The sequence below is a fragment of the Protopterus annectens genome, chromosome 8.part0, assembly GCF_019279795.1.
Source record: "Protopterus annectens isolate FY-2018-M chromosome 8.part0, PAN1.0, whole genome shotgun sequence".
In the NCBI taxonomy this organism is placed as follows: Eukaryota; Metazoa; Chordata; order Ceratodontiformes; family Protopteridae; genus Protopterus; species Protopterus annectens.
Window position 1 is genome coordinate 690,522,950 of NC_056741.1, and position 25,773 is coordinate 690,548,722.

Sequence of the window (25,773 nt, forward strand, 5' to 3'; positions counted from 1 at the left end):
TTGATGGAGGACCCATGCCCATATTAACCCATGCTAATTGGACTACTCTGTCAGTCTGCATTAGTTGGCATACTTGCACATGTTCTGGTAAAACAGCATGCAGATCTTTCCATTTGAAGGCAGCTCTGGTTATCAATAACAACATACTAATAGGTTCATAGGTTCATAAGTGTGTACTAGGCTAATGACCCTGGAGCCTTTACAAGCCTAGCCCATAGGATTACCTTGGCATCGTGCCACTCGACCTTAGTTCCCATGCTTTTACACTTGCTTTCTTAGCTAGTGAAAAACTGGATGGGAGAAAGTTTTTTAAAACACTTGTGAAACTGAAGACAAATGAAATACTGACACACTTATGACTACCATGGAAGGGTAGGGGACATTCCCAGAATCTACTCTTTTTTTAATTTACATGCAGAGTGAGCTGAGAATGTAACTTAGCTTATAAGTGTGACTTGTAGCCCAGTACTTATCATGAAACAACATTTCCTCACAGATATTAGGAAGTATTCCCAAATTACTTTCACCTGTATTTTGCCTCCACTCCCTTCTCCTGCCCATAACACTCTGGGTACTTCCTTATATTACTATGAACCATCTGTATCACAGGAAACAATAATTATGGAGCCTTAATATCCTCTGGTAATTGCAGTAAGGGCTACTATTTAAGTAGATGATGGAGAATATGTATTCTATCTGGGTCTATATTATATAAGCGAATGCACTAAATTGCAAATGCTATATAATTGACCCACTAACACAAAAAAAAAAAACAAAATGTCGAACAAACAGATCAGCAATTTTTTTCCCAGGAAAAAAAATTGCTGATCCATAATACATGTAATCGTATATCATATAATCCATATACAGCATACCTAGCTTTTGGTGGGTTTTCTTAATATTTTGTTGAATATGAATATCAAACTTGAGGTGTTCATCTACAGTAATGCCAAGTAGTTTGGCAGAGGGGACTACTTCTATAGGTGAGTTGGTTTGACTATAGACTTTGAAGTTGTTTTTATCATAGGGGAGGGTCTTTGTGGAAGGGAATAGTAGAATCTTTGATTTATTTGCATTGAGAGAGAGGTGGTTTTGGCACATCCAGTTTTTGGTTGTTGAGAAGACAGTTTGGGTTTTAGTCAGCAATTCAGAGAGGTTTGAGGCAGAGCAGACTAAGGCTGAATTGTCTGCGTATTGAATGATTTTAGCATCAGGAATAGCAGTGTGAAAGTTACTGATGAAGATGTTAAAAAGCATTGGCCCAAGGATGGATCTCTGTGGTATGCTAGTTGGGATAGGTAGGAAGGAAGAGATGGAGTTCTTCCATTTGACTGCATGTGATCTGTCTGATAGATAGCTGGAGAACCAGGATAAAGCATTATGTGAGAGATTAAGGTTTGAGAGATGACAGAGAAGGTGCTTGTGGGAAACAGTATCAAAGGCTTTAGACAGATCAAGTAAAACAGTAGAAACTAAGTGGCCTGAATCTCAGGCTTGATTCACAGTTTCTAGAAAAGAGAGTAGAGCGGTTATTGTGCTATGGCCTGGAAGGAAGCCATGCTGGGTAGGAGTGAGAAGATTGTTTTGGGTCAGGAAAGACATAAGTTGGAGGTGGATGCATTTTTCTAGGATTTTGCAGATTGGTGAGAGCAAAGCTATGGGGTGAAAGTTTGAGATGCTGGTATTTTTGCCTCCTTTATAAAGAGGAAGAATATAAGCTGAGTGCCAGAGTTTGGGATGTATGATTCTTTTATGGATCGGTTGATAATGATGCTAATTGGGAGTGCAATGCCATCAGCAGCACATTTTGTGAAGGAAGAGGGAATATTGTTGAGAGTGTTAGAGCAAGGTTTATGTTTGGACAAAAGTTTTTTTATAAAGTTAGTGGAGATGGGTTTGAGTTCAAACAGATGAAGTGAGTTAGAAGGGGGAGAGTGTGGAGCAGTTGGGTTATTATTGGGAAATGTCTTGGTGAGGGTAGTTTTAGTGTCTATGAAAAATGATTTAAATTCAGAACCTAGTTCGAGATCAGATTTACTTGGGTCAGGACAGGGATTATTCTTGGAGCCTGGATTGAGGAGTGAGTTTACTGAGTTCCAGAATTTTGGGGGGTTTTATTGTTATTGGACTGAAGTTTGAAATTGTAGGATTTTTTTGTCTTTGGTGATTAGTCATTTTGCATGGTTGCAGAGCTGTTTATATTGGAGCAAGGTATTGTCCAGTTTATTGTTTTGGTAAAGCTTCCATAGTTTGTCTCTGTGGTGCATAATCTGTTTTGTCTTTTTGGATAGCAAAGGAGCAGTTTTAGTTTTTATCCTTTTGTTTCTTAGTGAGGCTAGTGAGTTTAAACTATCAAGGAAGACAGAGTTGAAGTATTCTATAGCCTTGTCAAGAGGAAGATTGTTTAGAATCTGCCAGTTCATTTGTTTGAAAGTATTTGAGAGAGTAGTTGGGTTGAAGCTACTGAGGTTACGAGTTTGAATGTACTGATGCTGGTGTGGGGAGGAACTAGTTGAGCGATGCATGAAGGCTGGGAGGTGGTTGCTAAAGGTATCAGGAATTGTGCCAGAATTGGTCATTTTATTTGGATCTGAGACTAGGATCCAATCTATAGTGGATCTGGGAGGGTTTATTTTGTTAGGTAGAGTGATGGAAAGGATTATTTGAGTGAAGTTATAGAGTTTAATGGATAGGGAGGGAGAGGGGCAATTGATTTTATTACGGTCAATATTCACATCACCAAAGATATAAATTTCATGGTTAATTTCAGTAGAGGCCCATAGGAGAATATTTTTGAGTGTAGAGATATTGGTACCAGGTGAAATATATAGGGCAATGATGCAGATATTTTTATGTTTATTTAGTTTTAGAATTCCAGCAGTTAGTTCAGTGTTTTGGAATTGAGGAATTGGAATTTGGAGGGGAATTAAGGTAAGAAGGTTGGAGTAGACTAGGGCAGTGCCTCCACTTTTTTATTTAGTCAGTTATTTCTGAGACAATGAAATCCTGGGGGCAGAATCTCAAAGTCGGAGATAAAGGGCTTGAGACAGGTTTCAGAGATGGCTAAGATATCTGGTTGGTTATGGCTTAATCAAGCTTGAAATTGGCATACTTTGTTATTTAGACTTTGTGCATTAATTGTAAAAATCTTTAGGGCGTTGAGATAGGAGGAAGAGGGTAAGGGATGAGTGTTGTTAATAAAGGATAAAGGACTAAGGTTAGGATGGATATCATCAGCTTGGACTAGGTTGTTGAAGGAGATATCCTTTATCCATATTGGTGTGCCAGGCATGAATTTTGGTAGATTGTAGATTGGAGCAGGTGGCAATATCTTGACTTTATTGGAGAAGAGTTTAGGGTGGAATAGGTGCAGAGGATTGGGCTGAATGAGAGAAGAGGAGATAGAGTGGAAATGGGAGTAAGAGTGAAGGGGAAGATGGGTTTGCATGGTAGTTGTCTTTGTAGGTAGTATTGGACAAGCATAGGCAAAATATGAGGTAGCATAGTATAAGGGAAGTAGGAACAGAAAGAGGAGGCTGGGGGACTGGAGGGTGTGATAACTTGAGGAGAGCATATTGGAGCAAAGATAGAGTGGTATGAGTGGTTAGGAAAATAGAGAAGGCTATGAAGAAGAAAGGGTTTAAAAAGTGATGGAGGTATTCTAGAGATTTAAAGAAAGAGGAGGGGACTATAACTATTGGGTGGAGTACAGATAACAGAGTTTAAGAAGGATGGCTATAGGTGGAAGGAGTAATGAGGGGGGAGCTGGTATTGGGTAATTAGGCTGATAGGGTGGGGTAAGGTAGGAATAAAGCTAGGAGTACTGGGGGCGGGTGGGAAATGGGGGCAGGGTAGGGGAGCGGAGTGAGCCCATAGGGCGAACGGAGCGGGAAAGAACACTAGAGGTGAGTATGGCAGAAAAACTATCAGCAAAGAGCAGCTTAAAGGCTGTAGTTGGAAGGTATGAGCTAAATATTTCCAGCCAGAAAAATAAGGCTGCCTTTACAGAGGGTGGTTTAGCAGGGGGGAGAAGATGTTTACAGTCTAAGGATATTAACTCATAACCAACTGTTTGTGAAAAAATAAAACTTGTTGGGATTATAAAGAATATCTAGGATTTATATTTGTAGATGCTGCCACCTAATGGTAGAAGAAGATAGCAAACAGCAGAGATATTTGGACCAGTCTTAGGTTTAAATATATTCTAGGGTAGTGATAACAGGAGGGGGAGAAGGCAAACGGTCTGCGGTAGGCTGCTAGAATGCACACATGGGAGGGCAGATTAACTCTACAGAAAGTACATCAAGTCTACATTTAATTAGTGTTAAGCAACATACATTTATGCAATCTTGTTGGGGGGAGGTCTTCTCAGTAGTATTTTTCTAAGTACCAGGCAAGCTAGCCAATTCAGGGTGTCTTCAGGTGACGGCCGGAGGTATTCCTTTTGCATTTAAAGCAGGGAGGGAGCACTCGGGGTGGATTACTGTAGAGGAGAGGGAGACAACACTGAGTTAGTTAATATTGCAGATGTAGAGGGGAAGGTAGAAGGTAAGGGATGTTTAGAGAAGAAAGGAGGGTGTAACAAAGCACAGTATTAGAGAGAGGCTATGGTTAGATGAGGCTAGAGCAAGTATGTAGATGAATATTAGGTTTAGGGGATTTACAATGGAAAGCAGCAGACATTATGCAATGAACAATACAAGTTAGGCAATATAGGCTCCATTAAATAGAACAAAACATTCATTCAGCAGTTCAGCATGCTATCAGTAGCCCTACTCTGTTTGAGAGGACAGGGTTATACAGCAGTAGAGCCAAATATAAGCAGCAGAAAGCAAGGGGTAAATGATAAAGTAATACTATAAAATCTCTAAACAGTGCAATATATAGTGCTCAACAGACTAACACAGTAAATTACGATATGTTCATGCTGTGCAATAACTTGTGCTGAACAGTTTTCAAAACAGTTTTCAGAACAATATAAAAGCCATGTGGTGCCCCTATAGAGACAAACGGAAAAGAAAAAGAGCTGCTAAGCCAGTAATTAAGCTAAAAGCTCTAGTAGGACCATGGATTCAACTTGAAAGAGAAATAAAGGATTTCAACGATATATGTTCATTGGCGTCCTTTTAATAGGACATCTGGAGAGCAGACTAGGCCAGCAAAGTGCAACAGTCGAGCCCTGTATACTCAGACTAAAGTAATGCAGCTGGCAACAACATAAAGAGAGATCCACTCATCCCAAAAAGCAGCTTACAGCTGCTAAGCCAGTAATTAACCTAAGCAAAGGGCAAATGACACAGTCCAAAGCAAGTAGTCAAACAGTACAGTATATAGGGCAAACGGTCCCCAAAACCATGTAGAAGCTGTGTGGAGCCCTTATAGTTACAAATGAAAAGGAAAATGGCTTCTAAACCTGATTTTAAGCAGAATACTTGAAGGGGGATTGTTATTCCACCTTAAGAGGCTATCCAGCATTCAGAGATGTACTTTGGTTGGCATCCTTTTAACAGGACATCATTACACCAGGTTTCTGGTTGTGACAAGCCAGCAGTATTCAATCAAGTCCCTTGTACCCATACAAAATTAATGCAGCATTAGTCAGTGTAGAAAAGAGCTCCACTCATCCCAAAAGCAGCTTGCAGAGGTCAGAAACACATGTAGGTCACAGATAAATGAAGCTGTCAGCATGAGGCCAACAATAACCATACAACACAGTTACAAACATTGCATTGGAGTGATAGCCATCAGCAAAAGGCCATCTATAACCCTAAAACACAGTTACAAGTAAAAAAGTGGAGTTTAGCACAATAGTTGCTTAGAGGCTTGCAAATGATAGACAGATATGCTAAAAAGACCTACCATGAGGCAAAAACAAGCAGCCTAAACCACAGGACCAGCACAGAGGAGCTGTGGATGCTCAGGACTGGATTTAAAAATGGCACCACAGTCTGTGGGAGATATAAGTAAACTCCAGGAGGAAACTAGCTATGGGGGAGGGGATAGGTGGAGGAAAGGTGATTGGACTAGAGGGGTAGAAGGTAGGAGGGACTAAAGGGGTGGAAAGTTGGTAGGAAGAACAGTTCCAGGAGGGGAGAGGGCTTAATAGAGGTGAGTATGGCAGAAAAAGTATTAGCAAAGAGTAGTTTAAAGGCTTCCTAAACCTAAAGTTCACCTCCCCTGCACATTCTGTATCACTCCCTAAGCCTAAAGTCCCCTACCCCCACCCATTCCATATCACTCCCTAAACTTAAAGTCCCCTACCCCTGCCCATTCTATATCAGTTCCTAAAAATAAAGTCCTTTACCCCCACCCATTCCATATCACTATCTAAACCTAAAATCTAATTTCCCTACCCATTCCACATCACTCCCTAAACCTAAACCTAGAATCCCTTTCCCCATCCTGTACTTGATTGCTCCCTAAACCTAAAATCCTCTTTCCCAACTCTAAATTCCCTATTTCTTACTAAAACAAAAATCTTCTTTTCCTTGCCCTAAATCTTAACTCCCCTTCCTCCTCCTTTCCATAACTGGTTCCTAAACTTAAAATCTCCATGGCCTTCCTTAACCTTAAAGCCCCTATCAGTCTCTAAACCTAAAATCCCCATCTCCCACTCACTAACCCAAGCGTCCACACTACATTCCCATCCCCCTTCCTAAACCTAACAGCAGCCTTCCCATTCCCCTTTCCCACTTACCTGTTCCATGGTGAGCACTTGCTTCTCTCTGTCTCCTAGGACACGAGCAGATGTTGTGTCAGCTGTGTGGCTGAACTGTAGGGATCCCTTCTTTTAACCTACTTTAGAGGCCTGTCCAAGCATAATACATTTGAATTAAGTGGTAAACAATGAACACCTGTGCTTATGTTGCCAGCCATCTCCAATCTCCTTCTTTGCCTAGGGTCTCCAATTTCTATCTGCTCCCAGTGTGATATTTCTCATAACATGCAAAATTACTAGCTAACCTTTTAATTTCCTCAGAAATAAGTAGGTGGGAGGGATATAGTGAAACACATTCATCAAATGGAAGAAAATTAGTTTTTGTTTTTTTTTCATATATAAGCATGCACAACTAGTGAGTTTTAACACAGATTATAATTCTGTTTTATCATTTTGGAGGGAAATATATGCAGTCTGGTATCTAAATGCTTAGGAGGGCTCTTACTCTGTAGAAAAGTAAGGTCAGTATGACAGCTTCTGAAAATCACTACTACCATACTTGTAGTAAAGATCCTCTGACTATAAAACATTGAACTTTAGTCCAGATACTTTCTTTTTTTTTTTTTTTTTTTTTTACGATTGCCTTCCTTCTGGCTGTCCCTTGCTACAAGTTTCCATACGCCAGTATGCTTTATGATTTTATTCATTTCTCCATAGGCAAGTAATCTACAGACCTTTCATTCCTATAGGAGCAAGGAATGAATGATAGGAACAATGCTTTCATCCATGAGGAATCAGGGTTTTTTTTTAACTTAACACCACTTATTTCCCCTGAACATGCCAGCTAGAGGCACACATAGAAGCATGCAGTGGACATCTAGCAGTCTGTGACTCCTGCTTCTGCAAGTGATATCTACTGAGATACCCTGCCCCCTTGAAGAGAAGTAACTCCACTGATCAATGGTTTCTGCCTGGGATTCGGATAGGAGTTCACAATCTGGTTCCTCTCTCCAGATGCCCATCACCAGAGAGCAGCAATTAGGCACCATGTCAACATTTTCTGTCTTTCACCAGACAGATCCATTAAGGAACTGAGTTACTAATCAAATCTGGAACCTATATGTCATAATCATGGCTTTATCACTATATGTCACAAGAGCTGTCACCCTTAATCCTGAAAATTAAGGAAACTCCTTTAATATCTGCAAAAGATGGGAGTTAAAGCCCCCTTTTGACTCTGCTTTGTTAGAATTATCTGTAAACATTTGGGCTTTGACCTGTTTCACAGTATGGTCCCACCCTTAGATGTGGTCCAGCCATTTACAATATGTGACAGAAAAGAATAAGTCTGGATAGTAAACAGCCATGTCTTGCAACCTTCTCTAATAGTAAGGGTGAGAAACATTTCCATACTGGTAAAGACCCAATAACTAGTAAAATTGTATAAGACCTTCACTGATTTGATAAGCCCCCATCAGGAAGGTATGGTGTTCTGTGTCCTTCTAACGTTATCTCTCCGAATGATAGCAAAGGCCTACTGAAGTGTATAAAAATGGCTGCATGTTGGCATGGGTACTTCTGAACTGTCTACATTAATTAAATCTTGGCTCATGTATCAGCCTTTAGATTAAAACTTCCCAAGGCTTAGACATGTTAGCTTAGGTTAGTTTTCTGTTGATTAAACAACACACAATCATAGCAGATCCTTGTCTGGCTTGTATAAAGAAGCCACAAAGAAACACTGGCATCAAAGCTTGGAATTAACCCATCACCTACTTTCCTTCATTGCCATTTCTGTGATTCACCAGCTGCCTTTTTTTACCAGCACTTTCATTGTTCATGGATCTTGCAAGATGCCTTAGACCAATATGTCTGAGCACAAAGTCTTTTGCATGTAGCGATGGAATTAGAAAATGATGGGTAGAGAAGGAAAATACCATCACAATGTCTGAATGGTCTGCGTTACTGGGACTGTTAACAATCTCAGTAAAACTCTTGATGAACTGAAGCATAACCAAGCAAATGGAGTATATTACCCGATAACACCAGTGGAAATAGGGGCTATAACTTGACTGAACACATATGAAATAATATTTATGGGAGATAATCATAAGCACAGAATGGGTATGAGGGCATGTGCTTGTAGTCAGACTGTGAGTAAGTCAGAAACTCAACAGTGCATTTAACTAACTAGGTTATAAATAGGGCAGGTATAACAAAGAGGATTATGCTACTCTTTATAACATACTCTATAATAGCATGAACTATGATCAAAAACTAAGAAAGTTGTGTTTATTATAGGCTGGATTCCAGAAAGTTTGCAGAATCTGATGGATTACACTGATATCAATGTTAAAGTTGCGGTTACCTTTGTAATATGTAAATGTGCCAATGTGAAGTCCGAATATCTTGGCACACAAAGGAATATCTCTACAGTAAAGGTACACTGAACAATACTCACAAGTAATCTGTAAGTAATGAAAAAATCACTGTCAAACCATGATATACATAAAGTTATGGAAAGAATCTCACTGTTGTGGCAGGACAGGTAGCTTGCATCCTTCTAAGTTGGGAATTGCTGATTAAAGGCTCAGTGTCTGTTATTCTAAAAGTGTATTAGTTCTGGTTAAAGCACTTGGGCTTCAGGCCAGTTATTTTTCATTAAGAAAGTTTGTGGTCTGCACTCTTGTGGGAGCAAAGGCTAGATTCTACCCTTCTGAGCTGGGAATTTCAGGCTAAAGGCTTATTGTGCCTGCTTATTTGAACTGTTTCTTTCTGAAATTGGTGCGCCTTGGTTGCTGTAGCATAGACTAGATTCAGGCATCCTGAATCTAGTTTTGTTTGTATAACTCGAGCACTAATCCAGGGCATCTGTTTTGGAGAAGGCTCCCCTGCACCCTAGTGGCAGGAGTATGAAGTTAGAACTTGTCTGATTGAAGACTGCTAGAACAGAGCTCAGTTTTGAGCTTTTTTACTGGTTAATTGGATAATTCATTTAAATCGGTTTGCTCCTTTTCTATTGTTATATAAAAAATTGCACTTTATTCATCTGCTTTTGCTGTATTTGTGGTTCTTCCTACTTTATTACTTTATTTTGCTTTTGTTGCTTGTTCTTAAAAGTACTTAATTGCATCTATTCTGCTGCATTTATTACTGCTTGTTAGTAGTCTGATTATATTGTAACTGTTATTCTAAGCCTTTGGTTGGAGCACTTGGACTTCAGAACAGTTGTTTTACATTAAGAAGGTTTGTTGTCTGCACTGTTGTGGCAGGACAGGTAGCTTACATCCATCTAAGTTGGGAGTTGCTGACTGAAGGCTTAGTGTCTGTTATTCTAAAAGTGTATTAGTTCTGGTTTAAGCACTTGGGCTTTGGGCCAGTTATTTTACATTAAGAAGGTGTGGTCTGCACTCTTGTGGGAGGAGAGGATAGATTCTGCCTTTCTGAGCTGTGAGTTTCTGGTTAAAGGCTTATTGTGCCTGCTTATTTGAACTGTTTCTTTCTTGAACTGGTACACCTTGTTTGCTGTAGCATAGATTAAATTCAGACCTGCTGAATCTAGCTTTGTTTATACAACTTGAGCACTAATCCAGACCATCTTTTTTTGGAGAAGATTCCCTTGCACCCTAGTAGCAGGAGTGTGCAGTTAGAACTTGTCTGATCGAAGACTACTAGAATGGGGCTCAATTTTTAGCTTTTATTGGTTAAATAGTTAATTTGTTTAAATCAGTTTGCTCATTTGCTACTATTATATTAAAAATATATACACTTTATGCATCACTGCTTAGCTAGAGTTAAACTATTCCTGTTGTCATAAAGTCTGCTCTTCAAATTTTTTCTTAGAACGAGCACATTTTTTTTAGTTTTAGCACTAAAATCTGTTTCTTTGAGCTCAGCACTTGTTCATAACTCATTGTAAGCACTAAATAAGCTGCACATTACTACAGGACTCAACTTTCCTCACTTGTCTAGAGGAAAACAGTTTTTAGTACTTAATAAATAAGGACCTATCTAGGCATCAAAGGTAAGCTTTCTGTGTGTTCTCCTGTCTACCTGATGAATCTGGGCATCTTGGGGCAATGCAGCAATTGCCTCATGTACACAGACAACCCTCTCCTCCTAGATGCACTTATATAGCCAAACTGGAAGCAAAGCTGTTTTCACCCAAGACTGGACTAGACAGTCAAGAGGTGAAGGTAAACACTTGCACCACACCACACTCATCACATAGTCCCTCAAAACCTACACCCTCAAAACCTACACCACCAAAACACACACACATAGAAACATGAAACACACACCTACATTCACAGAGGCTCTCAATAAAAATCTCCTCAAGCAACAGAGACCTCCAAAGCAGAAATCCAAGCAACCTCCACCCCCAACACAGCCCAAATGACACATAGCCCACAAACTCAGTGTGCCACTCAAGCACAGCCCATAAGGCATAAAAACATACCCAACACTCTAGTCATAGGTGACTCTATAGTCAGGCACACTGATGTTCCACTAAACACGCTAAACAAGGAGAAATTTACTGTCAGCTGACCGTCGGGTGCCAGGATCTGCCACATAATGCACACACTCAGGTCACTCCACAACAGGTACAAATATGACTGTGTCATTGTCCATGGTGTGCGAATGACCTGAGATGTATCTCCCTGGACTACATGAAAAGAGACATGGAGGAGCTCTATGATCTTGTAGCCCAGGCAGGTATGACCCTAGCCCAGAGTAGCATACTGCCATCACCCAGAATGATACCACAGTACAAGGACAAAATGATTGACTTCAACAATTGGCTAAGCTTCTGGTGTCATTCTTAGAGGATCCAGTATCTGTCTGCATGGGATGACATGATCGATAGACCACGATGCTTTGCCAGAGATGGCCTGCACATGTCGCCCTTGGGATTCCGGATACTGGCTAAGGCTCTTGCCACCCCTATAGTGCCTTTTTTAGGCAAGGTTCAAATGACAAATTTACCACCTTAACAGGTACAAGCAAGCAAAATCTGAGGGTAATGCTACTCAATGCTAGAAGCCTAAACCTCAAAATGCATTCACTCAAGGCACTCCTTAAAATGGAGAACATCGATATCTGTGCAGTGACAGAGACATCAACATCTGTGCAGTGACAGAGACCTGGTTCAAGGCTCCAGAGAGCACACCTGCATTACCAGGCTATAATTTATACCACACCTTTTGGCCACCTAACATGGACCAAAACACTAAATGTGAAGGCGTGTCCATATTCATTAAGGATATCCACATCTCCAGGCTAGTTGTTCAGCATAATGCATCCGAGATTATCCAAGTGCAACTAACTCTGGGCAAGATTGCAATCCAAATTGTAACTTGCTACAGATCCCCGACCATGGCCCAGGATTTCCAATCCTCATTTCTTGAATCACTGGAAAATATTACGACACAACCAAACACCCTAATAGTGGGCAATTTCAACTACCCCACCATTAACTGGGAAAACTAATCATGTACCAACTCTTTTGCTCAACATTTTCTGGAATTCATAAATTCCAATGCCTTGGATCAACTTATCTACACCCCCACCATGGGGAGCAATATCCTAGACACAGTCATTACCAACATGGGCGAATGGTGTTCTACACCATAGGTCAATTCCTCATTGGTCAGATCCGACCACAAGCTAAGCATACTAAATATCCACATCCCGCCCCCACCCCCCATTAGGGAAACCACCGTAAAATAATTCTCCAAAGCCAACTTCACACTTCTTAAGACAGAAGTGGTAAACTTCACAACACCCATGCAGACGGACAATAGAGGTACGACTGCTGAATCCTACACAAATGCACTTTATAAGCACTTACACGAGTGTATGGCTCGTGCTATCCCTAAGAGAACCAAGATGCTATCCTCAAAAAAAGGAAGCCAATTTGGTGGTCCCCTGCCATAAACAAATTCTACAACAGAAGAAAGAAACTGTTGCAAAAAAGAGTAAAATCCCATGATTGGAGGAACTCCCTGGTCAGCATCAGTAAGCAGCTGAGATCCCTCATAAAATCCTCCAAAGCTAGTTATGAAAACAAAATCACCACTGATTCTAAAGACAACCACAAAGCATTCTATAGCTATGTCAAGAATCTCAATGGCAACACTCAGATCTGCTCTGAGTTACAGGACAATGGCTCTAAATATACAGAACCAACTGATATTGCTAACATTCTGGCAGATAGGGTCAGTGATAACTTTACTCCCCTCTCACCCCCTAAAGGGCCCATTGCTATATCAGAAGAATGCAAAGTTCCTGTAATCACGGCTGCACAGGTAAAATCCACACTCTCCAAAGCCAGGAACACAACATCCATGGCACATGACAACATCCCAGGCTGTGTTCTACATGAACTGCAAAATGAACAGGCACCCCACCTAAGCACCATGTTCAATCATAGCCTCACCTCAGCCTTTGTACTCAGTAAATGGTGCGCAGCAACAGTTATCCCACTCCACAAAGGAAGAGCCACCATGAACCTTGGGAATACTGCCCCATTAGCCTAACAAACCTGGCCTGCAAGGCCATAGAATGTATCATCATGGATCTTATACACAAAGACATTGGTAATCTCCAAACTCTGGACCCCACCCAGTTCTGGTTTGTAAAAGGCAGATCAAGTCTCCTAAACCAGATAGACTTCTTTGAAGCAGTCTCCAAAGCTGTAGACGAGGGTAAGGTGGTTCACACAACCTATCTAGATCTCGCTAAGGCTTTTGACACCATCCCCCACTCTGGAATTATAAATAAACTCACTAAACTAGGTATAAATCCCTATGTCACAAGATGGGTTGCCAACTGGCTCACTGACAGAACCCACACTGTGAAAGTAGCAGACTTCAAATCTGACTTCAGACCAGTGACAAGTGGAGTACCAAAGGGTTCAGTCCTGGGTCCTCTCCTGTTTGGTGTCTACTTTTCTGAAGTACGGGCTAACACAGAAGGTCTTTGGCTAATGAATTTCGCAGATGACTGCAAACTAGGAGCCATAATTGAAACTCATAATGATGTGGACATCCTACAAAAGGGCCTCACTGAGACAGATGCCTGGTGTCAAAGCCATGGCCTCAAGCTCAATGCCAAAAAGTGCATTGTCATCCCCTTTGGTAAAAACTCTGTACCCATGAGCTTCCACATAGGTGGTAGTCTACTTAACACCAAAAGTGTGATAAGATACCTTGGGACACAGGGGGACAGTAGTCTCTCCTTTGATAATCACATTGCCACAGTAGTCAGGAAATCCTTCTACATGGCACACCTCATCACAAAAGTTTTCTCATCCAGGAAAAAAGAGGTCATTGCTCCCCTCTACTCATTACTCATTAGACCCATTATAGAGTGCAATGCCACTTTTGTTATGTACCTCACAAGACATCTACAACAACTGGAAAGGCCACAGAAATATCTCACAAAGAGGATTACAGGCCTCAAACAGATGCCCTATGCAGACTGTCTCAAAAAACTCCAGCTATACTCCGTCGCATATCGTCTACTCATAGGCGATCTCTGCCTAACATACAAAACTATGTCAAACCCAGAGCTGTTGGACGTGCTCCACTTAAAGAAATCCCAATCCCTCTGAGCTACATGCTCTAGGAACCTAAACCTTGTCACTACAATAAAAAGAACATGCTGGAGGAATAGATTCCTGTCCCAGAGACTTCCCATACTCTGGGACAAACTACCTATCTATATCAAACAAAGCTCCTCATTAGCACTCTTCAAGAAAAATCTTGATGATTGGATAGGAAATAGGAAATTTACCTCAGGATCACCTCTGTGGCTCTGCTTGACAGGAGCACAGAAAAATCATTTTCCTGGGTGGCGAAAGTGAGGGTACCTTTTTGGCTAGGCTTATAAAGGTTCTAGGGCCAATAGCCTAGTACCGACCTATGAACCTATGAAACTACTCATGCATCCTAACATTTAAATATGTATCTATAACAGAATCCCTCCACTAAGCTTAAGGACAACTGTGGAATATCATCTTAACTCTGTTATTATAAAAAATATACTTAATGTCACTTACAGATTCTGATGGAATCCAAAAATGTTCTAATGAAATAATTAATAAAGGTGAAAGGCAGTCACAGCCACATCATGGAAGCTAAGATTAGAAAACCATGTGATTCAATGATTGTTAGTATAAAGACAGGTGTGTTTGTACTTTGTTTCATACACCTGAAGAAGCCTGATGGTAAAAGCGCTTGTGTTTTTGCAATAAAATTATTTGGAGAGCCTGGAGCCATACCTTAGTTTTGCTTTTGTTTTTTCGTTTGGATTTAGACTGTGTTTGTTACTGAGGTACCTGGTTGCTGTTGGAATTGTCTTTTACTTTTATTAGAAAACAGTGGTTGTAGGACTTGCATGGGGAATACAGGTAATGCATACACTCAAGGAAGGTGGAAATAGAAAAGAAGATGTGGGATATGGGTGAATATGAGGGGCACACAAGAGGGATGATGTAAAAAGAAAATCAGATGGACATGAGCATTTTTTATGGGAATGGATCCCATTTTTTATGTTTTTTAAAATAGAAGGAAAGGTAAAGATGGAAAGAGGAGGAGAAGGCTATCATAGCAGGTATACCTACAGAACAAATATCACAACACATGGCAGACAAAGGTTGGAAAAAAGAAACAGAAAGGATAAGTAAGTTATAGAGATGATACACTGCACAACATGGGCAATGGAAAGTTGTCAAACAGGGTGAGGATGCATAGCAGCCATGGTGAAATGCAGAAAAACATATCTACCTATGCACTGTCAAGGTATGACATTTTGCAAACTGTGTGGCAGTCATACATGGATGTGTATGACTAATGGTAGATGTGCATAGTAGGGTAATAAATAAGGCCACAGTACATATTGGATAAATACATATCCAAGTAGTCTGTCAGCAGTGTAAGTGTAAGCCAAGCAACATCACAGATGTCCAAATGCAGATGTAAGATTACTAGATAGTTCCAACAGAGGACATAACCAAACGTCTGACTATGCGTCTGAAAGGGAAAAAACAAGCACAGTGCCATACAACAGTATTGAAACAAATCAGCAAATCAGCAAGATGGCTGCTAAATACACAAGTAGGTGTACACAATCCAAACAAATGTGTAATGGAATGCATAAATGTGATAAACATATGCCTTGTCAAAGGCAACATACACTTGTAGGCATGTATGTATGTATGTATGACTGTCAGTGGTCTAAAGGGAATGTACAGGAATTCAATGTCAATACACATACACACACCAAACACATGTAAAAATATTTGCAAAAATCTAACACTACAGCTTAAAAATATATAAGGTTGTACATGTGGATTTCAACAACATACACTAATTAACACACAAGCATAACAAGGACAATGATGTTTTGGAAGTATTAGCCAGTCACATATGTGGAGACATTCTGCATCTGCAAAATGGCCAGACATTTAGCACATGTTCACCATGTCAACAACATAATACATGACATTAATCAATAACTGCAACAAATGCAAACATATCTTCAAAATATAATACAGAAATATGAAGGTTGAAATGAGGTGGGAAAAGCAGGACAACAAGATAAGTTTACACATTGCAAATGCATGTGTAGAGCACACAAGATGCTGTTGAAGCCAACCCAAAATACATTTAAGCAACTGGCAAATGTATGTTACATGGGCATAGTGACTGCTGATGTCTACAGAAATGGGCATGTATAAATCACCCACACACAGCAACGTGTAACTATGTAACATGAACAGGTAAGCAAGCTAAGAATTTCAGTCACATACACATATCCTGTCATGGCAGTGTTGAATAAACCAAATAAAACAACCAAAATAATCACCAAGAACGTAGTTTTAATGAAGCTTTCGGGCATACATCCCTTCATCAGCACATACAATCACATTTAAATGTTTCTTATATAGAGGGTAGTTTAGAAAGCACATGATCAGAACCAGCCTATAAAATTACACATACATTATTTAAATATAAATTCTACATAAAAATCTCTATAAAAATCTCTATAAAACCTACATATCCTATTAAAATTCTACTAAGCAACTTACATATATATATATACATATTATTTTATTTCAAGTTGTTTTCTAACTAAAACAGGTTTTATGCTCACTGCACTATTAAGACCAGGAGTTGAATCTGCCTGTAACCTGATTATCCAATCTAGTTCTTTTAACTCTATGGCATTATTTACATCACCCCCTCTTAAACATTCTTCAACAATATCCACCACTCTAAATTTAAAGTAATGATTTTCAAATTCCATAATATGTTTATAAAGGGCATTTGTTTGTATTTTTCTATTTATTTCTGACCTATGTTCTATGATACGGTCCTTTAGCCGCCTAGTGGTTTTTCCTATATAAAATGCATAACAGTGCGTACAGGTAGCAAGATACACCAGTCTATTTGTATTGCAGGTTGCTGTCACATGGAATTTATATTCCCTGTTTGTAGTTGGATGTTTAAACACATAATCTGATTCAAGTATATCTTTACAGCAACTACAATTATGACATTTATAAGTACCCACTTTATCCTTCCTTAAGCTACATGTTTTTTTGAAATCTTTATAGCATAGTATATTTTTTATAGATTGATGATTTCTGTATGCAAATCTAGGCTTAGGGCCTATTAATTTTTCTACCTCTGGCATTGCCATCAGTATTGGCCAGTTTTTTTCAATAATATTAATAATTTGAAATGTATATCCATTATATGTCATGACATATCTATTTTTTTGTTGTTGTTCTTCATGTCCTGTCCTCTGAATTGTATCTGAATATTCAATTTGAGTGGAAGATGTGTTGAATATTGGTTTAAATATATTTTGCCTACCTGTATTTACTTCTTCCATAATATTATCTACAATAGTCACATTATAACCATTTGTTATGAATTCATCCTTCATTTTAGCTATTTCAACCTCATATTCTTTGTTATTAGTTGTTAATTTGCTCACCCTAGCCATCTGTGACTTAACAATTCCCTTAAAAATATGTGGAGGGTGCATGCTCACTTTTTTCAGATATCTTACTGTGTGTACTTCTTTCTTATGAATTCTTGTTTCCAACTTTTCATTATTCTTATACAGTTTTACATCTAAAAACACTATGCTTTGTCTAGAGTAATCCATTTTAAATTTTAAAAAATTAGTTGTACTATTCAGATATGATAAATATAGCAGCAGATTCTCTTCAGTTCCTTCCCATACAAAAAAACAATCATCCACAAATCTAGCATAGCTTTTTACATATATATTATGTGCATTATTGTCACTTAGTATATATTTTTTCTCCCAATAATATAATACAAGATTTGCAAACGTATTAGCCACCGAAGTTCCCATTGCTACTCCTGTAAGTTGTTTATAAGGGGTACCATCAAATATAAACAGATTCTTAGTCAACACCAGATCTAATAGTAAACATAGTTTTTCTACTTCACATGGTTGCTTAGTGGAATTCATTAATAATAATCTCCTTATGGCTTCAATACCATAGTCTATCGGAATGACTGTGAACAGTGATTCCACATCTAATGTCACCAATATATATTCACTTCTTGATAGACCATACCATGTGTTGAGTTTACTTAAGAAATCATTAGTATCTTTTATAATACTATTGCAGCTAGGTAGTAATTTAGCTAATTCTTTCTGTAAATACTTTGAGATGGGTTCGGTCACCCATCCTCTACCTGAAACAATGGGTCTCAGTGGGGGATCATGCAGTGATTTATGGATTTTCGGAATTCCGTATATCTGTGGGATTTTAGGGCATGGTACAGTGAAATAGTTAAATAAATCTAGTGTAATTTCGTTATTTAACTGCATATCATATATAACCATATTTACTTGCATTATTTGGTTTTTTACTTCTGCAAAGCTTATTTGTTTAAAAGTATTAACATCAGAAAGGAAGTTTTTAAATTTTATATTATAAAAACTTCTATCCATAAGTACTGTTGCCCCACCCTTATCTGCTTGCTTTATAATTAAATCCTTGTCATTCTTTAACTCTAACAATGCTTGATATTCCCCATATGTTAAATTGTATTTCATTGTTTTATTACATTTTTTTTTTTTTTTTTTTTTGCATATAGTGACCTTAACTCAATTTCAACAATGTTAGTAAACGCTAATAACACTGGTGATAACTGCGGTATGAAAGTACTAGACTTTCTATAACACATTTCAGTAGAGCTGGTGTTTGCAAATAACAGCTTTAGCATTATACCTCTAGTGAATAGTCTGAGATCAATAATAGCGTTCACCATATTGTCCATAGCATAAGGTATAAACTTCAATCCTTTGCTTAACAATTTATAATGATCCTCAGACAAATAGTACTGAGTTAAATTTAATGTACCTTCTTTAATAACTGGAAGTATTGTCATTATCTGCGAGGTAATTTGCTGGCTTGTCTTGGGCTGTCGTTCTTTCTTTTCGCCCCTTGCGTTCCTTGCTGCTGTTGTACTGCTACATTCAAATTCTTCTCCTGCTGCAACTGCCGAAGTATTACTTTTTCCGGCTGTTTCAACCGGAACGGTAAAAAAGCCGATATCTCGGCTTGCTTTTTACTTTTTAAGTCTATTTTCTGTTGTTTCATTGGAGTGGATACACTCGATGTATGGGCTGTATCAGGGCTATTGACTGCTACAACAGGTTCAACCGTAACTCCGTCAATTCTTGATCCTCCTTCATCGGAACGTTGCGACGTCACTAGAATAGCGTCGTGCATACTAGCTTGCAGGGTAGCAGATGTGGGTGTAGCTAGAGCCGGTTGCGGCGAGTGAAATTCATCAAGTTGATCCAATAGCCTTGTTTTTGTATTTTTGTTCTTATTCTGCTCATAGTTCTTATTCTGCTCATAGTTCTTATTATTATTGACAGGTTTTGAGTACTTATATTCTGGTTTGGGCCATGAGAAGATATGCCCATTTTTAAAATCTTGTACATCACGTTGCAGTTTGCGTTTTTTCTTTAGCTCAAGTCTACTGTCCATAATATGCACATTCTCAATAAAAGTTTGATAATATTCATTATTTGTATCTCCTTTAGTACACTCCAATACTTGTTTTTCCAGGGCTTCTATCTCTAGCAATAAAGATTGTTCAACTGCTACAAAAAACTCATTCATGAGTTTCATGTAGTTTGCGCTTAATTCTAAATTAAGCTGTTGCCATTTTATCAGCAGTTCTTCATATGTATTGCCATAGGAGGGCATCTTTAATATCCGAAGCCCTCTAGGTACAATACCTAATTCTAAGTATGCTGAAAAACTAAATCTTTGCCATTGTAGTTGTTTGTAGCTACTTACTTTTTTCTCCAGTGTTACTAGTAGTTTGTTCAGTTCTTTAGTATCATTGCCTGTAGAGACATCTTGAGATTTACTAACATCTGCTGTTTGCAACAATGGATTGTTTGCTTTAAGTAACAGTCTTTTTATAGATGAAGCCATCTTGAAACAGTTGTTTCAATATCTTTTCCAAGAAAAAAGCTGGTTCGACTCCCTCCTAGTACGTTCAATGCAATACCAGTGGTATAAAGTCAAGAATCCAGGAAACAGTTCACTATTCAATGTTCAAATAAAACAACCAAAATAATCACCAAGAACGTAGTTTTAATGAAGCTTTCGGGCATACATCCCTTCATCAGCACATACAATCACATTTAAATGTTTCTTATATAGAGGGTAGTTTAGAAAGCACATGATCAGAACCAGCCTATAAAATTACACATACATTATTTAAATATATTCTTATACAGTTTTACATCTAAAAACACTATGCTTTGTCTAGAGTAATCCATTTTAAATTTTAAAAAATTAGTTGTACTATTCAGATATGATAAATATAGCAGCAGATTCTCTACAATTTAACATATGGGGAATATCAAGCATTGTTAGAGTTAAAGAATGACAAGGATTTAATTATAAAGCAAGCAGATAAGGGTGGGGCAACAGTACTTATGGATAGAAGTTTTTATAATATAAAATTTAAAAACTTCCTTTCTGATGTTAATACTTTTAAACAAATAAGCTTTGCAGAAGTAAAAAACCAAATAATGCAAGTAAATATGGTTATATATGATATGCAGTTAAATAATGAAATTACACTAGATTTATTTAACTATTTCACTGTACCATGCCCTAAAATCCCACGGATATACGGAATTCCGAAAATCCATAAATCACTGCATGATCCCCAACTGAGACCCATTGTTTCAGGTAGAGGATGGGTGACCGAACCCATCTCAAAGTATTTACAGAAAGAATTAGCTAAATTACTACCTAGCTGCAATAGTATTATAAAAGATACTAATGATTTCTTAAGTAAACTCAACACATGGTATGGTCTATCAAGAAGTGAATATATATTGGTGACATTAGATGTGGAATCACTGTTCACAGTCATTCCGATAGACTATGGTATTGAAGCCATAAGGAGATTATTATTAATGAATTCCACTAAGCAACCATGTGAAGTAGAAAAACTATGTTTACTATTAGATCTGGTGTTGACTAAGAATCTGTTTATATTTGATGGTACCCCTTATAAACAACTTACAGGAGTAGCAATGGGAACTTCGGTGGCTAATACGTTTGCAAATCTTGTATTATATTATTGGGAGAAAAAATATATACTAAGTGACAATAATGCACATAATATATATGTAAAAAGCTATGCTAGATTTGTGGATGATTGTTTTTTTGTATGGGAAGGAACTGAAGAGAATCTGCTGCTATATTTATCATATCTGAATAGTACAACTAATTTTTTGAAAATTTAAAATGGATTACTCTAGACAAAGCATAGTGTTTTTAGATGTAAAACTGTATAAGAATAATGAAAAGTTGGAAACAAGAATTCATAAGAAAGAAGTACACACAGTAAGATATCTGAAAAAAGTGAGCATGCACCCTCCACATATTTTTAAGGAAATTTTTAAGTCACAGATGGCTAGGGTGAGCAAATTAACAACTAATAACAAAGAATATGAGGTTGAAATAGCTAAAATGAAGGATGAATTCATAACAAATGGTTATAATGTGACTATTGTAGATAATATTATGGAAGAAGTAAATACAGGTAGGCAAAATATATTTAAACCAATATTCAACACATCTTCCACTCAAATTGAATATTCAGATACAATTCAGAGGACAGGACATGAAGAACAACAACAAAAAAATAGATATGTCATGACATATAATGGATATACATTTCAAATTATTAATATTATTGAAAAAAACTGGCCAATACTGATGGCAATGCCAGAGGTAGAAAAATTAATAGGCCCTAAGCCTAGATTTGCATACAGAAATCATCAATCTATAAAAAATATACTATGCTATAAAGATTTCAAAAAAACATGTAGCTTAAGGAAGGATAAAGTGGGTACTTATAAATGTCATAATTGTAGTTGCTGTAAAGATATACTTGAATCAGATTATGTGTTTAAACATCCAACTACAAACAGGGAATATAAATTCCATGTGACAGCAACCTGCAATACAAATAGACTGGTGTATCTTGCTACCTGTACGCACTGTTATGCATTTTATATAGGAAAAACCACTAGGCGGCTAAAGGACCGTATCATAGAACATAGGTCAGAAATAAATAGAAAAATACAAACAAATGCCCTTTATAAACATATTATGGAATTTGAAAATCATTGCTTTAAATTTAGAGTGGTGGATATTGTTGAAGAATGTTTAAGAGGGGGTGATGTAAATAATGCCATAGAGTTAAAAGAACTAGATTGGATAATCAGGTTACAGGCAGATTCAACTCCTGGTCTTAATAGTGCAGTGAGCATAAAACCTGTTTTAGTTAGAAAACAACTTGAAATAAAATAATATGTATATATATATATGTAAGTTGCTTAGTAGAATTTTAATAGGATATGTAGGTTTTATAGAGATTTTTATAGAGATTTTTATGTAGAATTTATATTTAAATAATGTATGTGTAATTTTATAGGCTGGTTCTGATCATGTGCTTTCTAAACTACCCTCTATATAAGAAACATTTAAATGTGATTGTATGTGCTGATGAAGGGATGTATGCCCGAAAGCTTCATTAAAACTACGTTCTTGGTGATTATTTTGGTTGTTTTATTTGAACATTGAATAGTGAACTGTTTCCTGGATTCTTGACTTTATACCACTGGTATTGCATTGAACGTACTAGGAGGGAGTCGAACCAGCTTTTTTCTTGGAAAAGATACTGAAACAACTGTTTCAAGATGGCTTCATCTATAAAAAGACTGTTACTTAAAGCAAACAATCCATTGTTGCAAACAGCAGATGTTAGTAAATCTCAAGATGTCTCTACAGGCAATGATACTAAAGAACTGAACAAACTGCTAGTAACACTGGAGAAAAAAGTAAGTAGCTACAAACAACTACAATGGCAAAGATTTAGTTTTTCAGCATACTTAGAATTAGGTATTGTACCTAGAGGGCTTCGGATATTAAAGATGCCCTCCTATGGCAATACATATGAAGAACTGCTGATAAAATGGCAACAGCTTAATTTAGAATTAAGCGCAAACTACATGAAACTCATGAATGAGTTTTTTGTAGCAGTTGAACAATCTTTATTGCTAGAGATAGAAGCCCTGGAAAAACAAGTATTGGAGTGTACTAAAGGAGATACAAATAATGAATATTATCAAACTTTTATTGAGAATGTGCATATTATGGACAGTAGACTTGAGCTAAAGAAAAAACGCAAACTGCAACGTGATGTACAAGATTTTAAAAATGGGCATATCTTCTCATGGCCCAAACCAGAATATAAGTACTCAAAACCTGTCAATAATAATAAGAACTATGAGCAGAATAAGAACTATGAGCAGAATAAGAACAAAAATACAAAAACAAGGCTATTGGATCAACTTGATGAATTTCACTCGCCGCAACCGGCTCTAGCTACACCCACACCTGCTACCCTGCAAGCTAGTATGCACGACGCTATTCTAGTGACGTCGCAACGTTCCGATGAAGGAGGATCAAGAATTGACGGAGTTACGGTTGAACCTGTTGTAGCAGTCAATAGCCCTGATACAGCCCATACATCGAGTGTATCCACTCCAATGAAACAACAGAAAATAGACTTAAAAAGTAAAAAGCAAGCCGAGATATCGGCTTTTTTACCGTTCCGGTTGAAACAGCCGGAAAAAGTAATACTTCGGCAGTTGCAGCAGGAGAAGAATTTGAATGTAGCAGTACAACAGCAGCAAGGAACGCAAGGGGCGAAAAGAAAGAACGACAGCCCAAGACAAGCCAGCAAATTACCTCGCAGATAATGACAATACTTCCAGTTATTAAAGAAGGTACTTTAAATTTAACTCAGTACTATTTGTCTGAGGATCATTATAAATTGTTAAGCAAAGGATTGAAGTTTATACCTTATGCTATGGACAATATGGTGAACGCTATTATTGATCTCAGACTATTCACTAGAGGTATAATGCTAAAGCTGTTATTTGCAAACACCAGCTCTACTGAAATGTGTTATAGAAAGTCTAGCACTTTCATACCGCAGTTATCACCAGTGTTATTAGCGTTTACTAACATTGTTGAAATTGAGTTAAGGTCACTATATGCAAAAAAATGTAATAAAACAATGAAATACAATTTAACATATGGGGAATATCAAGCATTGTTAGAGTTAAAGAATGACAAGGATTTAATTATAAAGCAAGCAGATAAGGGTGGGGCAACAGTACTTATGGATAGAAGTTTTTATAATATAAAATTTAAAAACTTCCTTTCTGATGTTAATACTTTTAAACAAATAAGCTTTGCAGAAGTAAAAAACCAAATAATGCAAGTAAATATGGTTATATATGATATGCAGTTAAATAACGAAATTACACTAGATTTATTTAACTATTTCACTGTACCATGCCCTAAAATCCCAAAGATATACGGAATTCCGAAAATCCATAAATCACTGCATGATCCCCCACTGAGACCCATTGTTTCAGGTAGAGGATGGGTGACGAACCCATCTCAAAGTATTTACAGAAAGAATTAGCTAAATTACTACCTAGCTGCAATAGTATTATAAAAGATACTAATGATTTCTTAAGTAAACTCAACACATGGTATGGTCTATCAAGAAGTGAATATATATTGGTGACATTAGATGTGGAATCACTGTTCACAGTCATTCCGATAGACTATGGTATTGAAGCCATAAGGAGATTATTATTAATGAATTCCACTAAGCAACCATGTGAAGTAGAAAAACTATGTTTACTATTAGATCTGGTGTTGACTAAGAATCTGTTTATATTTGATGGTACCCCTTATAAACAACTTACAGGAGTAGCAATGGGAACTTCGGTGGCTAATACGTTTGCAAATCTTGTATTATATTATTGGGAGAAAAAATATATACTAAGTGACAATAATGCACATAATATATATGTAAAAGCTATGCTAGATTTGTGGATGATTGTTTTTTTGTATGGGAAGGAACTGAAGAGAATCTGCTGCTATATTTATCATATCTGAATAGTACAACTAATTTTTAAAATTTAAAATGGATTACTCTAGACAAAGCATAGTGTTTTTAGATGTAAAACTGTATAAGAATAATGAAAAGTTGGAAACAAGAATTCATAAGAAAGAAGTACACACAGTAAGATATCTGAAAAGTGAGCATGCACCCTCCACATATTTTTAAGGGAATTGTTAAGTCACAGATGGCTAGGGTGAGCAAATTAACAACTAATAACAAAGAATATGAGGTTGAAATAGCTAAAATGAAGGATGAATTCATAACAAATGGTTATAATGTGACTATTGTAGATAATATTATGGAAGAAGTAAATACAGGTAGGCAAAATATATTTAAACCAATATTCAACACATCTTCCACTCAAATTGAATATTCAGATACAATTCAGAGGACAGGACATGAAGAACAACAACAAAAAAATAGATATGTCATGACATATAATGGATATACATTTCAAATTATTAATATTATTGAAAAAAACTGGCCAATACTGATGGCAATGCCAGAGGTAGAAAATTAATAGGCCCT